The sequence below is a fragment of the Lynx rufus genome, unplaced genomic scaffold (assembly GCF_022079265.1).
Source record: "Lynx rufus isolate CCGP_SWC_20201006 ecotype Redwood Valley unplaced genomic scaffold, mLynRuf1.p SCAF_4, whole genome shotgun sequence".
Lineage (NCBI taxonomy): Eukaryota > Metazoa > Chordata > Mammalia > Carnivora > Felidae > Lynx > Lynx rufus.
The window spans coordinates 159,854,005-159,878,203 of record NW_025814856.1 but is presented as its reverse complement, the minus strand read 5'-3'; the positions used below and the strand labels follow the sequence as shown (position 1 = coordinate 159,878,203).

The window sequence follows — 24,199 nt, the reverse complement described above, 5'->3', positions numbered from 1 at the left end:
GAGCACCTCGTATGGTCCTAAAGATACCTGACTTGTAATTCTTTGACCTTTATGTATATACAAATATTCGCTCTACCGACTTCTTCCAAATCCTTTTGTGTATTGGCATCTTGTATTACTGCTTCTTCCATTATGTAATTTTCCCTAAATAGGATTCATGAAGGAAATTTTGAGTAGTCATTTGCATGTAACTGACCCACCACAAGGGATTCCCCCTTTGGAATCTACTGTACAAGATTTTATTCTTAGAGGAATTTTTCATGTATTTTATTTCTTAAATTGTTTCAAGATAACATTCAACATGTTAATGTCCAAAACACAGTACATTCTTTCTTTTTCCTTGTAAGTAAATCGATTCCTTTTTTAGTAGTGATCGTGATACTTTAGCAGAGGTTAATTTAACATCTCTCTGTTAGTTTAGTGGCATAGCTGTGAAGGTTGAGGGGGAAGGGGGATGATCTCATTTGATTAGCAGTGTTCCTAATAAAAAAGCATACTATTTTGACAGATTTGTGTGTTTTCAATGAAAGATACTTAATTTCTGAGGGCTAGTTTAATAGAGAAGATTATTGGTCCTTCATAGAAAACAGTAAATGTCAGTGTTAACACAACATGCTTACCTTTTGAAGATGCTGTTGACCTTTAGAGCTTACTTGAAAAGATCATGCTAGGTTGGGATGACATTCCCAATAATAAAAATTGAAAACTCTGTTAAAATCATCACTCACATTCATGTCAATTTTGATCACATTTTCTTCCTAGCTGATTAAGGTAATTAATCTTAAAATAGTTTCACATTTTTCTACAATTCAAGGCAATGCACTGCTCAAATCTTACATGCATGATTTTTTTGGGTATGCTAGATGCTAGATGTTTTTTTTTCCTGTTTTTCACCTCTTCCTTGTTCATATTAATCTGAAATAGTTGGATTTTTCAAGACATAGAATGAATAGAAGAATAATAGAATAAGACTTCAGTGGGTGAATGTAGGAACTGAAATGAAGGATGAGATATTCTGAATTACTTAAAAGTGAAAGGATTTTTTTACTAATGTTATTGAAATATGTATTTAAAGGATGGCTTTTTTGTTTACAAATAAAGGGTTACTAAAATTTATGGAAATATTTTCTATTTATATTAAGCCAGCTGTAAGAAGGGAGGGGCTAGCTGATAGCCCCCAGCTGTTAACTGCTTTAGATTTTGCTTCAGTTCTTACAGGCTGAGATCTTAACTTTGCTTATAGCACTGCCAATGACTGAGCAACATGGCACAGTGGAGGACTTGATTTTCCAGGATGGACTGCACTCAGTATTTGAGCAAGGCAGTTGTAAAACGTTCTAGCCATTTGCATCCAACGTGGAACTTCTTCATTGGGTAATATTTACTCTGGAGCTCAGACACATAAGTTAAAACCAAATAGTGCTGACTTTTATCTATGAAAATAAGTAGGGTGAAAACCTCATAAAGAGATGACTATGGGTCTTGTTAAGTATCTTTGAAGTGCTTTGTGTAAGAAAAATAGAAAAGAAGGAAATTTTTCAAAGCAAAAACACGTACACGCTGACTACACAATTCAATATCAAACATTGATCGATATGATGAAGAGATATTGAGTGACCATTATTAAAAATTACCTTTAATGTTGTTTGTGTTGTTTTTTTTTTTTTGAGAAAATACTCTTTTGGAGAAAAATAGTTATCTTACTATCAGAACAGAAATAGACAATTTCATTATTATGTTTCAGGAATGACTGATAAATATTACGATAAATATTAGCAGGGAAAAATACTTGTCAAACGCCCCAATTATTTTTCTTTATTGTAATAATAAAAAAGCTTTAAAAATTTACTTAGAGGTTTGCCATACTTTTGTTCAGTAACAACTATTACTATGGAACTTCATTTGAACTACGCAAGCATATTTGAATTTAATGATTCTTGTTTTAATCGCAAGGCACTGAATTCAGAAATTACATAGATACGTCAATATCTACTTCTACGTTATAATTGAATTACACAAAAGATGTTGATATACTTGCTAATTGCCCTCTTTAACATGGATGTTATCCGTAATTTGGTTTTCAGAGATGGGATTCCAGAAATCTTCTAATACACATAGTATGTGGGATGCACATATATCTTTATGCAAACGTTGCTGACCTAAAGCTCTCCATTTGTTTTGTTTTGAGGGAGTTGAAGAGAGTCCCCTGTTGGATGCTGGGGTTATACTCTGCACACATTACCACTGTTTTCCTTCTACTGTCCTGTATTCCAAATTTCCTAACATAGTATAGAGGAGGCCCACCAGGGACTGCTAGAAACTTGATGCTTTTAATAGGGTTTCAGAAAGTAAGTTTGAAAAGATGGCTGCTCACAGTTAAAAACACTCCCCTTCTCTGCATGTGGCCCAAGATTTATAGCTCTGTCTCCATTCTTCAACCTCTTTAAAACTTATCCTAGTTCTCTACCTCCTTCAGGAGGCTTCCTCCTGTAACACAAGGCCCCGTTGAGATTCCTTGTAGCTATTCTTTGGATTACTTGATTTTTTTTTTTTTTGATATTTGATTATATTCCATTTAGCACTTTCTTGCTGTAGTTTTGCATTATTCCCTAATTTTTAAATGCCTAATGTGCCATTTTTTCCCCAAATCTTGTAACCTCATGCAGGGATGAACAATGTCAGGTATTTGTTTTGTCTCCATTTTTTCTCCCACAATATTGTAACTTCTAGCAGGGATGAGCCATGTCAACTACTTAAACATCTGGGAGAATGTTTAAAGTTTCATAACACTTTTATTAAATTGAGCTGGCAGTAAATCTGCTGTGGGTAATACTGTTCTTAGTGCTATCTTCAGTTATATGGCTGAATGAATGGAGTGAGTCATTCATGGATACTGAATTTTGTATGTATGTTTTCCATGAATAAAATTCACTATGAGAATCACTCTAGTGAGGGATCTGAAGATTAAATAAGAGAATCAAATAAAACACATCTGTTTTCTCTTATAGTATTGGGATTTAGTTATGGCTCCATGTGAGAAGACATTACAAATATATAGTTTTCACTTAAATATAATATGGTTTCTTTGTCTTTGATCCTTCTTTTACTGCTTTAAATTCCATTGGTGATGTAAACTCCCCACTCCCATTGTTGTATCTCAGATCGGAGAATCCAGGTATATTTGCATAACCTTAAGTGAAGTGAAGATGGGACTAGTTTGTACAGTTGCATCATATCTTTGTACAATCTACTTACTGGGTGTTAAAGAGTTTCACGACCCTCAAGAGTTAATAAAGAGACACGGGGCATTAAAAACCAGTGGCAATTTTACAAAATCAATCATGTTTATAATATATAATTAAAAATTTAAAAAGTATATAATTATATATATGAATTACCTATATATTTATGTATAATTGAGTCAGCATTGTTTAGAATTACTTTCAATATTGCGTTTTATTTATTTTCATTTGTGTGTAGTGGTATAATACACACATATAAATTAATGATAAAATCAATTTTCACTTTATACTTGCTTGAACTCTTGTGTGTGTTCACTGAGTAAATATCAGTAAGTCCTTACTGTGTTCCAGGCATTGTAAATAAAAGAGAAAAAAAAACCATTTCTGACCTACAGGATTTAGATTGTTGAGTCCTTGAGAATCCAAATGATGACGTTCTTGCATATATGATAAATACTTGTTTTATTTAAAAAAAATTTTAATGTTTATTTATACTTGAGAGAAAGAGAGACAGAGCGAGAGCAGGGGAGGGGCAGAGAAAGAGAGAGGTAGACACAGAATCCGAAGCAGGCTCTAGGCTCTGAGCTGTAAGCACAGAGCCCCACAAGGGTTTGAACTCACCAACTGCAAGATTATGACTTGAGCCAAAATTGAACCCTTAAATGAGGGAGCCACCCAGGTGCCCTGAACGTTTTCTTGAAATATTTACCTATGTACTTCTTTACTTACTTATTTAGAGAGTGTGCAAGTTGGGGACGGGCAAAGAGAGGGAGAGAGAGAATCCCAAGCAGGTTCCACGCTCTCACCACAGAACCAGACATCACAGGGCTCGATCTCATGAACCTGTGAGATCATGAGCCCTGAGTCAAAAATGAGGAGTCGAGACACCCAACCGGCTGAGACACCCAGCTGCCCCAGAAACAGTTCTTACTGTTATAATTGCAGGTGAAATTGACCTGCCCGAGTAATATTATTTCTATACTACAAAACATTGTTAGTCTTACATGTGAATTATTTATCATCACTCTGACATGGTATTTAATAGCTTAAAATCCTCATGCAAATCTTTGTGGGTGGTATTTGTGGGTAACACCAGTAGGAACATTAATACATAGTCAAAAACACTATAGAAATTTATAAGCGCATTTATACCATATTAAAAGTACAGATGTTCATAAAAAAGAGGCTAGGGGCACCTGGGTGGCTGAGTGGTTAAGCAACTGACTTCGGCTCAGCTCACGATCTTGAGGTTCATGAGTTCGAGCCCTCCACCAGGCTGTGTGCTGACAGCTCAGAGCCTGGAGCCTGCTTTGGATTCTGTGTCTCCCTCTCTCTCTCTCTGCCCCTTCCCTGATCGCGCTCTGTCTCTGTCTTTCTCAAAAATAAACATTAAAAAAAAAAAGAGGATAGATTCTGTACTCACAGACACATGTGCACACACACACCTCAGCGTCTGTGCTTGTGTGTGTCCCACAAGCTGGTTGTGTAAGCACAGAAATTAGAGACTTCGTAACTGTCCTTTTTCTTAGGGTACCCTCCACTCATCACCACACAAGAATACTGGCTAAGGCAGAGCATGTCAAAGAGAACTGCAATTCCATTCCTGAAGGCAGATGTATGACAGATGAAATGGAAAAAGATGGATTTAATACAAATAATTCAAGAAAGTTGTCAGCTGCTCTTACTTTTTTCTGAGCAGCCTCAGGGGGAAGAAAAGAGAAATTACCAACTAAGATTAGGTGATGGGAATCAACACAAAGGAAACAAAAAGGATTTTGCTAATATGATAGCACTTTCATCTAAACAAGTGCATTAAAGAGAAAGAGTGCTCAATTAGAGAGGGGCAGTGTATTTTGGGGGGAGGAGATAATTTTTGCATTTAGATTTTTAATTAGCTCAACTGTTCCATTCCTTAAAAAACAAAAATAATGGAATAATTGAGCTACCAAAAGTATTCTTTTAAGGCTTTTGAAGCAAGGTGATAATCCATTACGGAAAGAAATTTAACATTCTCTAGCTTTGTTGAAACAATGGCTAAAAGATCAATTGGTGCATTAAATTCATCAGTCAATATTCTAGTTTATTTTAAATTATCTTAAGATCAATTCATATGCTGTTTCTTTTTAACATCCATAACTCTTGGTGTACATCCTCACTTGGACATATCAAAACTTACTAGTAACTTGAGCTGTAAAAACAAAAACTGGCTTAGGTTTTGAGCACCCACCTGAGAAGAATACTCAGTATAAGATTTTTAGATGATAACATAGCCACAAGTATCTGTTTTGAGCTCCAGTGCATCATGCAATGGTGAGAGTTTAGGAATTATATTAGAATTTCTGTGTTACATTTACTGGTAGTATGATGCTGCACAATGCTATTTCAATATTTAAAATATGAAAATAGCCATACCTACCTTGGAGTATTTTCTCTTTTTTTGTTTTTTTTTAAATGTTTCTTTATTTTTGAGAGAGAGAGCGCGCGCGAGCAGGGGAGGGGTAGAGAGAGAGAGGGGGACACAGAATCTGAAGCGGGCTTTGGGCTCTGAGCTGTCAGCAAAGAGCTTGACACAGGGCTGGAACCCAGGAGATCATGAGATCGTGACCTGAGCTGAAGCCCAACACTCAGCCAAGTGAGCCACCCAGGCACTCCCAACTATTTTTTGAATGGACTTTTAAAGTATAACATTTCTATAAAAGTGCATCTATCATTAACATAGAGCATTTAAGAAATTGACTCCTCTGAAAACCAGTACCCAGTTGAAGAAATCGTGCGTTCACTCGGAACCCAAAAGCCCTTTTGATGCTCCCTGCCAGTCTCTACCTCCTCTCTCGTTTAGCTGCTATTATTTCTTGCCACGTTTTAAAGCTGAGGTGACATTTATATCCTGTAATTAACCATGGTAAAACATACAATTCATTGGTAGGTAGTACATTCACAGTGTTGTGAAGTCACCTTTATCAAATACCCAAACATTTTTGTCACCACCCCAAAAGAAAACCCCACACCCGTTAAGCAGTTACTTCTTACTCTCTTCTCCCTCCAGCCTCTACTAACTCTGCTTTCAGTTGCTATGGATTTACCTCTTCTGGATATTTCATATAAATGGAATTATATACTGCCTGATCTTTTGTATCTTTCTTCTTTTAGTTAGGTCCATCCTGTTGTAGCATATATCAGTACTTCATTCCTCTTCATACCTGGATAATATTCCAGTGTGTGTGTGTGTGTGTGTGTGTGTGTGTGTGTGTGTGTGTCTTACGACTCAAAAAAAATCAGCTATAAATCGACAAAGAACTTGAATAGGCATCTCTCCAAAGAGGATATACAAAGCTTTAATAAGTACGTGAAGACTTGCTCAACGTTATTAGTCATTAAGTAAATGAAAATCAAAATCACAAGATAGCACTTTTTGATGATTCGTAAAAAGTAGAAAAGGGTGAGTAGTAAAAAATAGGCAAAAAAAAAAAAGGAAAATAACAAATGTTGGTAACGACATGGGGAAACTCGAACCCTCATACATTGTTGGTAAGAATGTAAAGTGACGCAACTACTATATGAAACAGTTTGGTGGCATTTCGTCCTTGACTATTAAGTGTGCTGTTAACTATAGGTTTATTGTAGATGTTCTTTACTAACTTGAAGGAATTCCTGGCTATTCTCATTTTTTTTTCATGAATAAGTGTTGCATATTGTCAAGTACTTTTTCTGCATCAATTAACATGATCTTTTTCTATCTTCTTTACCCCGATAATATGGCAGGTGTATTACAATGATTGCTTTTCAAATGTTGAACCATCCTTGCATCTGGAATAAACCTTACTTGATATTGTGTGTGATTATTTTTATAGGTTGCTGAAATCTATTGGATAATATTTTGTTAGAGACTTTTGCACCTATATTCAGGAAAGATATTGGTCCATAGTTTATTCTATTTTATTCTTTGGCTCATTTGGGTTTTAAGGTAATAATCACTCATAAAATGAATTAGGAAATGTTCTCAGTTCTATTGTTTGCAAAAGACTGAGTAGAATTGGTGTTAACATATTGGTAAAATTCTTCAGGTATATTATCTGGACTTAGAATTTTTTTAGGAGTTTCAAAATAATGAATCCCAATTACTTTAGTAGTTATAGAGCTTTTAAAAATACCTATTTCATAATGGGTGACTTGGTATAGTTTTTTTTTAAGGAATTCATTTCATGTAAGTTGTCAAATCTACCTATGTAGGATTGTTTGTATTCCCTTATGCTTTTAATATTAAAGGGTCTGTAGTGATATCCCATTTCATTCTTGATATTTTTGATGTCTGTCTTCTCTATTTCTTTGTCAGTCTGGCTAGAGGTTTGTTAATTTCATTGATATTTACAAAGAATCAGCTCTGTTTCATTGATTTTTTTCTCAATTCTTTCATGTTTTCAATTTCATTGATTTGAGATCTTATTCCATTCCTTCTGCTTGTTTTAAGATTTATTTTTCTCTTCTCGTACTGGTTCTTTAGATGGAAGTTTAGATTATTATTTAGAGACTTTCCTTTTTTGATGTAAGCAGTTAGTGCTATAAATTTCCCTTGAAGCACTGCTTTGTGTCCTAATTTTTGTCCTATTTGTGTCCTTTTTTGATAGGTTGTATTTTCATTTTCAGTCAGTTTGATGCAATTTACAATTTTCCTCTGAGACTTGATGTTTGATCAGGGGATTGTTTTTCTAATCATATTGTGCAATGGTGAAGTGTTTGGGATTTTTCTGTTACTGTTCTCTAATTTATTTCTAGACTGATTCATTTGTAGTTGCATATACCCCAAATGATTTCAATTATTTCATATATATTGAGGTTTGTTTTATGGTCCAGGGTATGATAGTTTTTGGCATTTATTGAATAGGAATTTGAAAAGAATGTATATTCTGATGTTGTTGGGTGGGGTTTTCTGTAATGTGTATGATATCCTGTTGGGTGCATACACATTTAGGATCGCTATATCTTCTTGGTAAATAGGTTCTTTATCATTATGTGATGTCCCTCTCTGTCTCTGGTAATTTACTTTGTTCTGAAGTATAATTCATGTGTCATTAATATAGCCACTCAGCCTTTCTTTTGGTTAATATGTTCATGATCTATCCTTTGCCATAGTTAGCCTTCTTGTATAATTTTATTTGAAGCGAGTTTCTTATACAGACAACATTTAGTTGGGTCATGTAATTAACCATGCTGCAGTTCTATGTCCTTTCCCTTCTGTATTTAGACCATCTATATTTAATATTTAATGTAATAACTGATAATTTTAGGACTTACGTCTACCATTTTATTTAAAAAAGTTTTAAAGTTCTTATTTTTTTTAACGTTTATTTATTTTTGAGACAGAGACAGAGCATGAACAGGGGAGGGGCAGAGAGAGAGGGAGACGCAGAATCTGAAACAGGCTCCAGGCTCTGAGCCGTCAGCATAGAGTCCGACTCGGGGCTCGAACTCACAGACCGTGAGATCATGACCTGAACCGAAGTCGGACGCTTAACCGACCAAGCCACCCAGGCGCCCCTATTCTTATTTATTTTTGAGAGACAGAACGCACACAGGGGAGGGACAGAGAGAGAGAGAGAGAGAGAGGGTGACACAGAATCTGAAGTAGGCTCCAGGCTCTGAGTACAGAGCCCGACATGGGGCTTGAACTCGTGAACTGCGAGATCATGACCTGAGCCAAAGTCAGACACTTAACCAACTGAACCATCTGGCATGCCTATTTTTTTTTTTTTTGCTTTCTATTCCTTATGTATTTTGGTTTCTGTTTTATTGTTTCTGCCTTTCTGTGGGCTCCTTGAACAAATTTACAGTTCCTTTATTTATTATTGTTGTTTTTGAGTGTATCTCTTTGTGTAGTATTTTTAGTAGGTGCTTGAAGTGTTACACGCACACATACACATGCCTATTTAATTTATATATTGTATATAGTATATTTTTCAAATATAATTTAGGAACATTAAGACTTAGGAAGTCTGTTGCATTTGTCCATGTTTAGTTGTTCTGGATGTTCCATTACATATGTGTACGTATGTGTATATACATATAGAAAATATATTGGGGCGCCGGCGTGGCTCGGACGGTTAAGTGTCCGACTTCAGCTCAGGTCATGATCTCGTGGGTGACAAGTTTGAGCCCCGTGACAGGCTCTGTGCTGCCAGGTCAGAGCCTGGAACCTGCTTCCCATTCTGTGTCTCCTCTCTCTGCCCCTCCCCTGCTCATGCTCTCTCTCTGTCTTAAAAATAAACATTAAAAAAATAAAATATATTTACATCAAGTATAATTTGGGAATATCAAGAATACTTAGAAAAAGTATTGCATTTATCTATATGTTTATTTACCATATTCTTCATATTCTTCTTTTTGATGTTCTAAAGTTTGTTCTTTAATGATTTCCTTTTTGTTGAGAGAACTTTCTTTAGCCAATCTCTATCTCTATCTCTTGCTCTATATCACAAATTCTAGTTTTCCTTCATCTGATTATGTCTTGATTTTCCCTTCATTACTAAAGGATATTTTCACTGAATATAAGGTTCTGAAATTGTAGTTCTTTTGTTCATAATTGGGAAATAGTGTGCCTCTCCTTTCTGTCCTTCACTTATTCTCGTAACAAGTCTATTTTCATTAGAGTTGATTTTCTACTGTAGGTAAGGTGTTGTTTTTTCTCTGGCTGCTTTCAACGTTTGTTTTCTGTCTTTAATTTTTCACAAGTTTAATTACAATGAATCTGCCATGGTTTATCCTTATTGGAGTTTGCTCAGATTCTTAGATCTATAGGTTATGTTTTTTGCCAAATTTAAGTAGTTTAAAAGTTTTTAGCCTCATCTTCTTTTGGGATTCTAGATCTTTTGTTATAGTCCCCCATGTCCCTCAGTCTCTGTTTTTTGTTTTTGTTTTAGTGTATGTTCTCTCTGTTGTTTAGGTTCAGGTAATTTCTATTCTGTCTTCCGGTCTAATATTTCTTCTGTCCAGTTTGTTGTGTGAAATACATCCATCGGGTTTTAAAATTTTTGTTACCTTATTTTCTGTCCTTAAGTTTCCATTCGGTTCTTCTTTATAGGTTCTTTTTTTTTACTAAGGCTTTCTATTTCTTTTATGATACATTCTAATTTTTAAATCACTTCTTTTAAGAAGGAAGAAGATGTCTGTTACTTTCACATGGGAATGGAAGTCCAGGTTTCCTATTCAGCTTCCACTGATACCCTGGGGTGGAGGGAAGAGGACTATCATTACTTGCTGACCCAGGAGTAAGAGTTCAGACCCCCTGCTAGGCTTCTCTTCATACCACATCTATGAAGGGAAGAGGTCCTTTGTTACTGTTTTGGGCACTGCTTCCACTGATGTTGTGTGAATGGGGCTCATTACTCCAGAAATGTGGGGAAAGTCCTGCCTCTTTACTCAGCCTCCTTGATATTACCCCAGTGGGGGAGAGAAGGGTTACTTTATTACTGTTGCGTGGGGGTAGAATCCAGACTTTCCATACTACTCAAGTAACACCATGGGGAATTGCTTTTATCTATTTTTCCTCGATTTTTCTATGTTGCCAGCTTTCCTAGAAACCAGCCTGGTTTATTTATACATGTTGTAATGAGAGCCCAGTCAAATCATCACATACCATTTATCAGGGTTCAAGATTCCTAGCCTTTCTGCCTTCTTCTTTCCACCTTTCAAATTCTTCTTGGGTTTCCTTTATATTTAAAGATCTATGTAAACCCAGGGAAGTAATATATGTGTCTCCAAGGGCTTTAGTGGTAGTTGTCAGGAGAAATAGAAACACATCTACTCTAAGAGTCGAAATTCTCATAAAATAGATCTTAACTACCCTTACTGAAGAACCCTCCATGGTGGGGAAGAAAGAAAGAAAACATGTAAAGTTTTTAACTCTTTTATTTAGGGTAACTTAAAAAAATTGGTGGCCCAACTAATAAAATAAGGATGCATATAAATAAGTGTTTGCATTTAATTTTATATGTTATATATATTTTGCAGAAACACTTCATTCCACTGACTATTCAGAAGAAAAAAATAGGAGAAGACAGAGACACAAATTCTGGTCATTTGCTATATCTATCAGCTTTCAATTTTGCTCTCCTGTCCAGAAGTGTTTGATGCAAAAACCCATCTCTCCAGGCCTTTTTGAGAATTTCACTGTCGTCTTTACTTAAGTTTGTGGGCTTGGAAGCTCCGAAATTTCTTTACATAATTGATTTCACACTGCTTAACATTTCTTTTGTCTTCTTCTGGAATATCATCCTTTTTCTTAATTTCTCTTTCAGCCCAGGATCTAATCTTCATCATTTCTTTTTCTCCTGCTGTTTTACTTTTTTTTTTTTCTATATTGCCTGCTTCATTGCATCTGAGCAGCTATTTGAGGCCAACAAAGCCATTTTCTCCTCTTGAAAGTCTAGTTCCCCTTGTTCTCTTGGTCTAGTTGCTCCAAACACCCCACAACAAGTCCATCTGCTTTGATACCAAGGTATTTTCCATAGCCAGATTTCAGCACAATTCTGGAATCAGGCAATTAAACAGGTGTCAAGTGCTCTGGGGTACTAGGGCCCTCCTCATCTTCTTTATGTGGAGCTCCCAGTGTAAGAAGTCCATTGTCAAGTGCGTGTATGTAGGTTCCTTTATCCATTTCAATTGCTATGGTTCCTGGTATTTCACCAAAGGTTGTTACTGTCCACCAGATTATAAGATGAAGTTGTTTCTTCATCCTCTCTCTTTTCTTCTTCTGTTTACTCTTTTTCTTCTTACTCTTAGCCTCAGTCCTTGAACATGAGTGTGGTGGACTTCACATAGGGGTATTCAGCCTTGGTTCTAGTGATACTCTATGAAAAGGTGGGGGATGACTAAGGGCAAAATACCTCCCCTGGAGTAGAAACTGATGAAGGAGTTCCCAAAATGAAGAAAGAGCACAGACTCCCTGAAAGTGCATGCAACAGCAGGAATGGCGTGTCCCTCCTGGGTCCCTGGTGTTTTTCGCCCTGCATTTAATTATATTTTTAAATTCTCTTTAATTTTCAAACTTTCTTTCCAAATTTACTTTTCTTTAATAAGACCCTGTCTCAAAGACAATATTTTGTTAGTAATATTTAAGTTATTAAAGATTGGAGGTTGCTAAACCAGAATTGCCATTACTGCTATGGACCATGTGTATAATATTTCTAACTTAGATAACCCAAATAAAGACCAATATAACCCATATCCAGTGCCATCCTTTATCTGTTAGGAATAACCAAGGAAAGAAGGAAGCCCTGATAAATCATGACATGACTCATGATTAGAGGAGACCCCTCCCAGAACATACTTTAAAATTTATTTAGTGTGATGGACGTATTTTTATTTGCCAGATAAATGAGAAATTGACAGTTGGTGAAGTGTGTGTGTGTGTATGTGTGTGGTTTAGTGTTGTAAAAGTTGTACTTAGAAATGGGAAACTCCCATGTAATGCTAGAAAATAATGTATTTAGAAATTTAGGATCTTGGGATTTATTTAACTTAAGATGAATAGTATCTAGTGCCTGTAACTTAACATCATTTCTATTTTACACATTCTGCTGGAAGACCACAATTTAAGTAGCCTACAGTTTTTCACTAGAAGCAAGTTGTAATTCCCCACCTGAACATATGTGCAAGCTTCTCTTAGGAGTAACCTAGGAATAAGATAGTTGACTAATGGAAATTGGAGCCTTCAACATTAGTAGGTAATCCCAAATTAGATTCCAAAGTACAGCAATTTAGTGTCCAAAGCCTCATACAAATTTCCCTTTTATTGCTATACAGACTGTTTTACATTGGTCAATATGATAGGCATGAAATAGTATATGGCTTTCTAGGAAAATTGCAATTCTCTACTTACTGTTGAGATTGAGTATTTTTCATATATGTATAAACCATTTCAGTTTTTATATAATTTCTCTTTTTACACGATTTTCTAATTTTTTCTGTTGGATTGACTTCTCATGAGTTGTCATTTTTAAAATTTATTGTATTATAATTAAATGATCATTTTAAGTAATATATGTTAAAAATTATCTGCTTGCAGTGTATAATTTGTCCTTCTACTTTGAATCTGCAAGTTTTTTTCTGAGATTTTCAGTGGATCCAAATTTAATGTTCTTACTACTTTTTGTGTTTCCTATTTTTTCTTTTTAAAATGTCCTTTTTTTGATCTCAGGTCATAAGACATTTTCCTATATTTAAAAAAAATTGGAGCTTTGTTTTTCCCTTAGGTTTCGAATTCATTTACAGTTTATTTTTATATGTGAGATGAATCTGAGGCCTTAGAAGTGCTAGTAGTTTTCCATTTTTGCAGGACAAGTTACCACAAATGTAGCAGCTTAAGACAACCACTTATTGCACACTTCTGTAGGTGAGAGATGGGCGTTCCTGGGGGTTCTACCTAGTGTCTCACAAGTTTGAGATCCAAGTGTCACTGGAATAGCCTTTTATTGGAGTCTTTGGGAAAGAATCTGCCTTCAGGCTCCTCCACCTTATTTGGCAGAATTCAGTTCAGGCTGTTGTAGGACTAGGTTTTGATGTTCTTGTTGGATGTCAACTGGGATCATTCTTAGCTTCTAGAATCCTCTCATGTCCTTTCTAAAAACCTTCTCCATCTTTAAACCAGCAATGAAATCTCCCTCCCTCTCTGCCTCTCTCTCTCTCTCTCTTTCTCATAATATCCTTTTTGCATTTGGATCTCTCTGATTTCCTCTTTTATTATCATCCTGAGAAAACACTGATTTATTTATTTTTTTAATTTACTTTTTAAAATTTACACCCAAGTTACTTAGCATATAGTGCAACAAAACACTGTTTTTATTTTTATTTTTTTTTAATCTTTGTTTATTTTTGTTTTTGAGAGGGGGTGGGGTAGAGACAGAATCCGAAGCAGGCTCCAGGCTCTGAGCTGTCAGCACGGAGCCCGATGCAGGGCTCAAACCCACAAACTGTGAGATCATGACCTGAGCTGAAGTCAGATACTCAATCGACTGAACCACCCAGGCACCCTGGAAACACTGTTTTTAAAGGACTCACCTCATTAGGCTACAGATAATATTATCTACTGATAATATGGTCAATTGATTAGTAACTGTAATTACATCTGCAAAATATCTTTTATCATGTAGTGTATCCTAGTTATGGATGTAATAACAGAGGGTGGGGATCATTGGGTCATCTTAGAATTCTGCTTGCCACAGAAGTGTACTGTGGGATGTGTTTGCTACGCAATTATTTTATATTTTCTTCATGGCTTTGTTTGAATCTTCCCCTTAAAGAGCTGAGAGAGAGAAAGAGGCTCTGACCGAGTGCTTCCGAAAATCATTTAATATATATTAAAATAATCACTATAAAGTCTATATTTTAACTTTATAATACAGTCAGGGATACAATGCAATATTTGTGTTTACACAGTTTTTACCCCAGTTAAGAAAATGTCCTATCTATACATGTCTATTTTTAATGTATTTAACTTAATAATTGACAAAGAGTTATAAGATGTATATTCTATCCTTCTGTTGAAGGCACTTAGATCACTTTTCATGTATATACATGCCATATTGAATTTGAGGCAGTAACTCAATTATGACCATGTTGATAGGATGGGAAAAGGAACAGATGTATGTGTGCATTTGGCATTTTCAGAAATTAAAGTTCTGCGGGAAGCATTAACTTTTTCTCATTTTTAATTTTAAGGAATGCAGCCAAGTGGAGTTTTGTAATGGACTCACGTACCTTCTGGAGCTCCTTAAATTATTGTTTTGGTTTCACATAAAGTGAACATTGTGTGCAAGAATGCCCTTGGGAGAATTGCCCTGACCACATAGCCATGATTTAATAGAAATAATGGAAATCCATGATTTAATAGAAATAATGGAAATAAGTGAGCTGCATTTTACTTTCCAATTGAATTATGTGGCTTTTCAATTGAAAGACAGGGATGGATACAGATAAAGGTAGATACAGATATAGATCTTCTTTCTTTGTTCTCAAGGCCACTCTTTCTACTGAGCTGGGTCCTAGAGATCAACAAGTCAACATAATCATCTCAGTTGTAAAATCCGTGAAACCTATGAAGATAAAATAACTTACTTGCCTAAAATTGCATTGACCTGAGTCTCAAATCTAGGCTGTGTGTCTCAGTTCATCCAGTCATTGAATTTTGTAACTATAGCTATATAGCACAGATTATTTGAGGGCTATAAATCATGTGCTAAGTTCTAGGACACTGAATGGGTGAATATTTGGGGCCAAAAAATGTCACGTTAAGAAAAATCATCCACTTGTTGAAACCTGATTTCTTTTTTATATAAATAGAAAGTCTGTGTCTAAGTTGCATTTCTTACTTCATTTTAGGTTTTCTTTAGACATTGAATCCAAGTTCAGTGAGATTTCGGTGGAATATGACAATGACACAACTATACCTTTTGCATTTTAGACTGTTCATAAATTTGATATTTTTATATCTCTGACATTTCAAGCTATGGGATGATATATATATATATATATATATATATATATATATAATGTATAATATATAATGTGTAATATATACATTATGTATTATTATTTATGTATATATGTATATATGTAATGTATATGTATATATATATAATGTATAATATATAAATTCATAAAATCACTGCAAACAAATATAATCCAATCTTTGTTGGAAAAAGAATTTGTCTTTTATTCCGAAGCACCTGGGTGGCTTGCTTTCTTCGGTTTCCCTGGAAGACGATGTTGTCACCTTTTGGGGGTATTGCAGCAACCTTTACTCCCTAACTTCATCTATCATGCGAATTCCCCACCCTAAGAGTACCCTCATCTTTACAAACTTGTCTTTTAAATAAGGTCATAAATCAGGTTTCTCATTACTTTTTCTGCTGCCTCAGTCAGCACTAGAAGGAGCATCTTGGCTTAACGGTATTGGAAAGCCACTAAAAATACCACGCTGGTGCCTGTTAACATATACTTAGTCCCACTGGGAGCCAGGGCTAAATTACTACCCAATTAATATGGGACAGACAAGGAGGGGCCGAGGGATGGAGAGATTCAAGAGCTGCTGTAACCCCATCCACCAGTTATCGATTTGTCCTGCTAGAAGAGTTTAATGGAGAATTGCACACTCACCACACTTAATTTGACAGTGGTGTAAAAAGTAGGTTAGAAGCCTTCCCATCGCCCCTGAGCTGAAGAAGTAGAACTGAGAATGGAAAGACTGTTGAAAGGAAAAGATGAGCAAGTCTTGATGATTCAATAGATAAGAGGAATCAGGGAGTCAGAAAAGCAAAGGACATGGGGCGCCTGGGTGGCGCAGTCGGTTAAGCGTCCGACTTCAGCCAGGTCACGATCTCGCGGTCCGTGAGTTCGAGCCCCGCGTCAGGCTCTGGGCTGATGGCTCAGAGCCTGGAGCCTGTTTCCGATTCTGTGTCTCCCTCTCTCTCTGCCCCTCCCCCGTTCATGCTCTCTCTCTGTCCCAAAAATAAATAAACGTTGAAAAGAAAAGCAAAGGACAACTATGCTGTTCGATTCTTATGTGACCATCACCAAATAAGAAATGCTGAAACAAAATAGGTTTGGGAGAGAAGAATGTAAGTTTGATTGAAGATAGTATCAGTTAAGAGACCTGATGATGTGAAAGAAAATTGTATCAACCCCTGGTCACTTATGGAAAAAATATCAGACACAGGTTCTTGTAAGATGTTGGTGTTTTATAAGCTCTATGAGACAAACAAAATTAACTATTAAATAATAATTTTAAAAATATATAACTGATTAATTTACACTAAAATATATTTCATTCAACATCTTAGCAACTAAGGGAAAGATATCAGAAGATTAAAAAAAATAGAGAAGTTCCTATATGATTGCCCCCACTCACCCAACTCCAGCCACATAGGCTTCCTTGATGTTCCCTGATTACGTCATGGTCACTCTTGTCACAGGGCCTTTGCGCTGGCTTTTCCCTGTACTTGGCATATTCTCCACATGCCTAACACACTCACTACCTTTGAGTCTGTGCCAATGAACCTTGAAGATGTATTCACTATCTTTTTTTAAATTGTAGCCTAACCTCCGCCAATATTGAACCCTCAGTCCTACTCCATTTTAATGTCTTTTGTTTTTTATATAGTACTTGACATCCCCTAACATACAATGTAACTATTATGTTTATTGGTCACTGTCTGCCTCATCTACTAGAAGTCAAACTTTATTCTTAGAGGATTTTTGTGTTTTGGTCACTGAATATTATTATATATTATATATTATATTAATATGTATATATTATTTATATTATATTATATTATATATTATTTATATTATATATTATTTATATATTATTATATTATATATATAATATATATATTTGTGTTTTGGTCACTGAATTATACATAGATAATTAAATTATATATATAATTATATATTATATAATTATTATAATTATACTATACTATATTATATAGTATACCATATATAATATATATTTTAATATATATCCTATATTGTGTATAAATATGATTGAATTATTGACAAATATTATTTTACATATTATATATATTTAGTGAGCAAAACACATATATATAATATATAAATATATAAATATATTTACCTATAATATATTATATATATATTTATATATATTTATATATAATATATTATAAATATATATTTATATATTTGTGTTTTGGTCACTGAATAATATTATATATATAATATATTACTATATATATTGTAATATATAATATATATTGTATGTATATGATATATATATATCATATATATATATATGATTGAATTATTGAGCTGTTGGTTAACTTGACTATCTTCTAGTCCTTTCTTATCAAAAGAAAATTTGCCTCCTGAAGCACCGTTCATATATAAATGCAAGGCATAAAACGTAACTTCAAATTGTCGTCAAAATTATTAAAACTAACCTATACCAAAGCTTCTGATATGTGCCAGGCATTCAGTTAAGAGGTTTACAAGTAATACTTATTCCTCAGATATGTTAGGTCACTCACTTTTCATTGAGGTACTTGAGGCAGTGAGGGCTTCCACAGCTTCCCTGGGGACATTGGGCAGGACCAGACTTCAAAGCCTGTGCCTAGTCCATGGTGAGTGTCCTAAGATTTCCTTAAAGGAGTATGACACCCATTACCTACAAAGACTCATTTTGGTTTGGTAGCAACATTTGGTCTTACACCGTACCGTGTAAGTCAAACGGTAACTTAATTTTTCTTGAGACATAGACCTAATCCAAAGGCTCTATTCACTTCATTGCTTTGAGTTGTGAGGTATTCTGAGAGCAGTAACCATGGTACATCTCGAATTTTCACCTAGAGCTCAGTACTGATCTTATACCAAGGGAAAATTATTTCTATCACTGTTTGGAAAACTGTGATGCTTTCAAGAATGCATCCTTTCATTGCTTTAAACCCTCACATTTGTTCAATAGATAGAGGTATTAAGTGTCTGTCACGTTGTAGGCACTGTGTCACGCACTGAGTTTATGATAGACAAACATGACTATGATCCATATCATCAATGATTATATGGAGAAAGAGATGTTAGGCAAATAGGCACAAAAAACTAACTTAAAATTATAGGTGTGACAAGCGCGATGAAGAGACACATACCTGTTACTAGGTGAAAAATATTAAAGAGAGCTAATTTTTAATGCATAACTTTAAAGAACATCTTTTAGGTATTATGACATAGATGATCTTTATGTAGTTAGCAAACCGGTTTAATACCTAAATCCCAAGACAGTATTTCATGTGTGGGTCTCTGGTGTGTGTGTGTGTGTGTGTGTGTGTGTGTGTGTGTGTGTGTTCATGTATTTATGTGTGCAAAACTTTTCAGTGCTAGGCTCCTGGGCTCAGCCAGTCTTCTCTTTCCTATTAATCATCCCTTTGCTGTGAAACACAAATGTGATAAAGAAACTTCTCTTTCCGTATTGACAGAAGTTACAAAATTGGATATAGCATTTTTTATTTTTAGCTAATTATAAACCAATCCCTTTTTATGTAATACTCAAGGTGGTTTTTTGTTTTGTTTTATATTACTTATCCTACTTCATAAGGATTCTATGGGAACATGTACTAGCTTATTTGTAGACATGATTTTCAGAATGTAATGCAGAGAGATTTTGTGAGATGAAGGTAAACTATTTTTGAGTAATCCACTTTTTAATGTATGTAGGCAAGCAACATAGTAATTTTCATAGCCATTTAAATTTGTTTCTCTATGTTTCCCTCTACCTCTTTATGCACTACTGTCACCATTATTAGTGTTATCCTTTTTTGTCTTCTTTGAAAAATTCATTATTAGACTAGTTAAAATTAGTATAATAATGCAAGGGCAAAAATTAAATCTCCACCGGTCTAAGATTAGAAACTAATATTCATAATATTAAATAAATTTTACATTCTATTTTGATGAGACAAGAAATCACATTACAAAATCTGTCTTCAGGTGACGAATAGCTTGACATAGAGGGTGAAAAACATCCACGTTTTTGCCATGTATTTTTGCTCTTCTATTGTGATATTAACTTTCATTTCTTGGTAGCAGAATGCTCAGTGTCTATTTAGATTTCATCATTAGTTTCAAGGGAAAGATTAACATATGGTTGGATCATATATTTAACTCATGTGAAATACGATGCACACTGGGAGGAAAATTAATAATAAAGCTATATTCTAAAAATATAAAATATATTCATTAATTATCTTCTAGTTCCTTGAAAACATTTAAAAATTTTCCAACTTTTTAAAAGCTTTTTCTTTGGAGCTTTTTAAAAGAGCTCTAACATATAACTTATTCACATGACAAAGAAACATTTTTATCTCTGAAAAATTGATGCAAATAATGTTTGTGGTGCCAAAAAAGTTAATTTTCTCTAAAAATCAGGAAATTTGTTTTTAAATCACAGAAAGTTGAATGATAAAGGAAGAGAGATCTATCCCTTCCTCCCTGAATGATCAACTGCCAATTTCCCCTGTGACTTTAAACATACTTCATTATCATGGAAATGCTCGATTATGTGAGCAATAAAATAATCTTCTCTTAAAAGTTGTTGATTTACTTTGTAAACTAAACCAAGCAAAATAAAATCAGTACTGTTCTTAATCATCTTATAAATGAGTACATTACAATCATATCATGATTTTAGGCAGAATGTAGATGAAAGGTATAGCCATAATTTGGTCATATTTTAATGAATTATTGTAGTCATACACTATTTTAAATTAGAAATAAGTGGGATATTTTCTGAATCTTAAAACATTCACTTTAAATGAATCTTAGTTTTAAATAAAAGTTCTACATTAACTTTTAAAGTTCTACTTTACCCAAATAATTTTTTTAACTCTAAAAAGTTATTTTTGTTTCCCATTCTTTATTTTACCTAACTTCAAGAATAGAATTATAAAGCTCAGACAATCCATTCCTGGACCTTTCCAGATCTGCCTCAAGCCAAAATGCATTTACAGCATTTTGAGAAGTTATTTTCTCAGAAAACAATAGGACTATATTTTCAAGGCCAGAGAACTTCAGATAAAGAGTTGAGCTCTGAGCCTCTTGTCTAAAAATGCAACACCAAAACTCATATTTATGCAGTTAATCTCATAATCCAAGAAATTCATAGAAAATATGGTATTTTCCATGTGCATAACCTTTTTCTGATCTAGCTATTTATAAGTGAATTTTTTGGAATGAGATTAAAAAATTTTTTTTAACATTTATTCATTTTTGAGAGTGAGAAAGACAGAGAATGAACCGGGGGGGGGGGCGGCAGAGAGAGGAAGACACAGAATCCGAAGTAGGCTCCATGCTCTGAGCTGTCAGCACAGAGCCTGACGCACGGCTTGAACTCATAGACCGGAAATCATGACCTGAGCGAAGTCCAACGCTCAACCGACTGAGCCACCCAGGCGCCCCTGGAATGAGATGTTTTTAAGGTTTGTGCAGTATAGTTAAATGAAATTCTTGTTTAACTTAGAAACATCTTTTCTAAATGTCTTTGTACATGGATAATTTTAAACAAAAACATATAATTCATGACAGAATTTATAAGAAATAGTACACAGTTTCAGAAATAAAGAGGGCAGGGCAATATATGCAACAAGTGATTTTATATTTATTTTTTTTAAGTTATTTTGAGAGACAGGGAAAGTGTGTGTGTGGGGGGGGCAGAGGGAGAGAGAGAGAGAGAGAGAGAGAGAGAGAGAGAGAGAGAAAGAAAGAAAGAAAGAAAGAGAATCACAAGAAGGTTCCATGCTGTCAGCACAGAGCCTGATGTGGGGCTCAGTCCCGGCAAACTGTGATATAGTAACTTGAGTCAAAATCAAAAGTGAGACACAATGGAGCCACCAGGTGCCCCCAAAACAAATCATTTTAGAACAATGTTAGATAGCTTACTACCTTACTGCTGATACTAAGTGAAGTCCTTTCCACCAACCTTGTTTTAAAAAATGTATTAGAATTATCCAGAATATGGCAAGTTGTTGCAGGGAAGAAAGGGTAGGTTTCTTAAGCAGTAGAAATTATACACAGAGGCTATACATTATGCCTCATAAAAATGATGATTTTCCTTCCTTTAGAGAGGGGGAGAGAAATAGAAAAAATTAAATGCAAAAAAACAAACATACATTAGATCTAGAAGTACATTTATTTTCCAGTTCTAGGCACGACCTCAGCTCCGTGAGGACAACTAAGTTTTGACATGAGGTGAAACAGATGTGTCTTATTTTGCATCCCTCTGGAATATAGTATTAAAAAGACTTTAGTGATGGTTGTTTTATTTAGGAGTAAATCCCAGAAAGATGTGCAGAGTAGAGAAAGCAGGAGAAGGTGACAGGAAAGTATGAAAAATCAATAAAGGGTCATTGAGGAGTGGGTACAATGCTGTGGGCAGTAGGGGCTTAACATTACTGGGGTCCTCTAAGAAACCATGTGGAATAAGTTTCAAAATCGTCTTTCTGGGTACCTCTCCCATGAACGGGGTGGAAAGCTGATAACACCGGTCGCTGCTGTCCTCACAAGAAGGAAAAGCTGGATAAACTACAAGAGCATACATTTTCATAAATTTTCTTCAGGTTATTGAAGAGAAGAGTTTGCAGGGCAAGCAAGTAGCCTGAACTCTTTGGAAAAACCAGCTCCTCCAAAGAGAAATGGAATACAAACCCTGGATCACCTTGGCATAACATGAGCAAAATGGACAGCGAGCACCACATGAGTGGGTAAAAATAATTGAGCTACAATACTTAAAAATGTGCTAAACATTGAGCGTGCACTAGGGGGGAGTGTATATGGCCCCTCTGAGCTTCAGACACAAAGAGAGTTAGGATGCATTTACAGGCTTTCTTCAGAGACCTCTACCGGCTACGAAGATGATTAGGGGTGAGGCACATACTGAATAAAGCCTCCATGAGTGGTACAGAACTGAAGGATAAAAGGTGCTACCATTGAAGGAAGAAAAAATGGTCCACAAGGACAATTTTTTTGTTCTGCAGAACAAGCATCTTAAGCTACTGGAGAAGGGCGGCAATCTTGGTGAGCACCTGTGAGGATCCTGTGTGGCTAGCGGAGAGGAACTAAAGACAAAACAAAAAGGAAAAAAATCTTTACAACAGGCCAATGGTGGGAAAATTTAGAGATTCCCTACTTCCAAAGAAAAGACAAGAAATCCTCTTCCACAAAATAGTTGCCAAAAAAGGTAGAGTTTGGCCTCCATAGGAGCAAGAGTAGTATCACCACGAAAGACACATCTCTGAGACCCCAACCCAGACTCCCCTGGCGCCTGACTCCACTGGCGCCTGACTCCACTGGCACGGCAGCAAACACTGAGTCATAAGCAGCCACGGACTGCCATTGGGAGAGGGACACATACATAGAGCTTCCCTCTTAGGCACCAGTCACCAGGAAGTTTGAAACTTAAACATGGAACAGCAGCATTGAAGAAAACCCCTACAGCAACCAAGCCAACATCCTAACCACAGGTAATGCAAGAAACAAATGAAAGTGGATGCGTAGAAGTTACCCAGATTAACAACACATATCAAAACCAGCCCAACTCTGGAAGAGGTTGATTCAACTAACTCCAGCTAAAACTAAAAATCGAGCACAGGAACAGGTATGTCCATTTTCAGAGGTAAATGCTATATAACTCAGTGTTCCTGTGTTCGCATGATGACCGTGATTTGATAAAAAAAAATTTGAGGCAAACACAAAATCGCAATGTCAAGAGACAGAACAATAAACATATACTCAACCGAAGAACCAGATGTTGACGCAATCAGATAAGGGTGTTAAAATAACAATGCTTACCATGTAAAGGCATCGAGTGCACAGGATGGACATCCTTTACCAATAACAGGAGCAAGATGGAAAGCAGAGGAAAGAGTCAATGGAAACACTAACAACAATAACAGGTAGAAAGACACAAAAGGTTTTGGCAGGCTTGTCAGTAGATATAAGACATCCAAGGAAAGGACACAAAATGAGAAAAGAACTAACAGTAGCAACAGTCAACCCCAGAACATCCAAAAGCTGTTGGACAATATCAAACATCCTTACCTGTCTGCGATTGGACTCCTACTTGAACTTGGAGGGTATTACACTAAGTGAAATAAGCCAGACAAATATGTGGAATTTAAAATCGTTGAACTTCTGGAAGCACCAAGAGGAATGGGGCTGGCAGGACTCTGGGTGATGAAGAAAATGGGGAGATGTTTATTTGATGGGAGAAAGTTTCAATTATGAAAGATGAATAGGTCTGGAAATCTGACATAGAGCATGCTGACTCCAGTTAACAATACTGTATTGTATACTTGAAATTTGCTAAAAGGGTAGATCTGAAGTGCTCTCACCATAAAAAAAAGTTATGTGAGGTGATAAAAATACTAGGTAGCTTTATTGGGGGGATCATTTTATAG

General features: G+C 35.4%; 1 pseudogene; it reads right to left on the bottom strand.

Moving 5' to 3' along the window:
* Positions 1–11,311: 11,311 nt before the first annotated feature.
* On the bottom strand, positions 11,312–23,834 carry LOC124523501 (protein FRG1-like; annotated as a pseudogene).
* Positions 23,835–24,199: the final 365 nt, after the last annotated feature.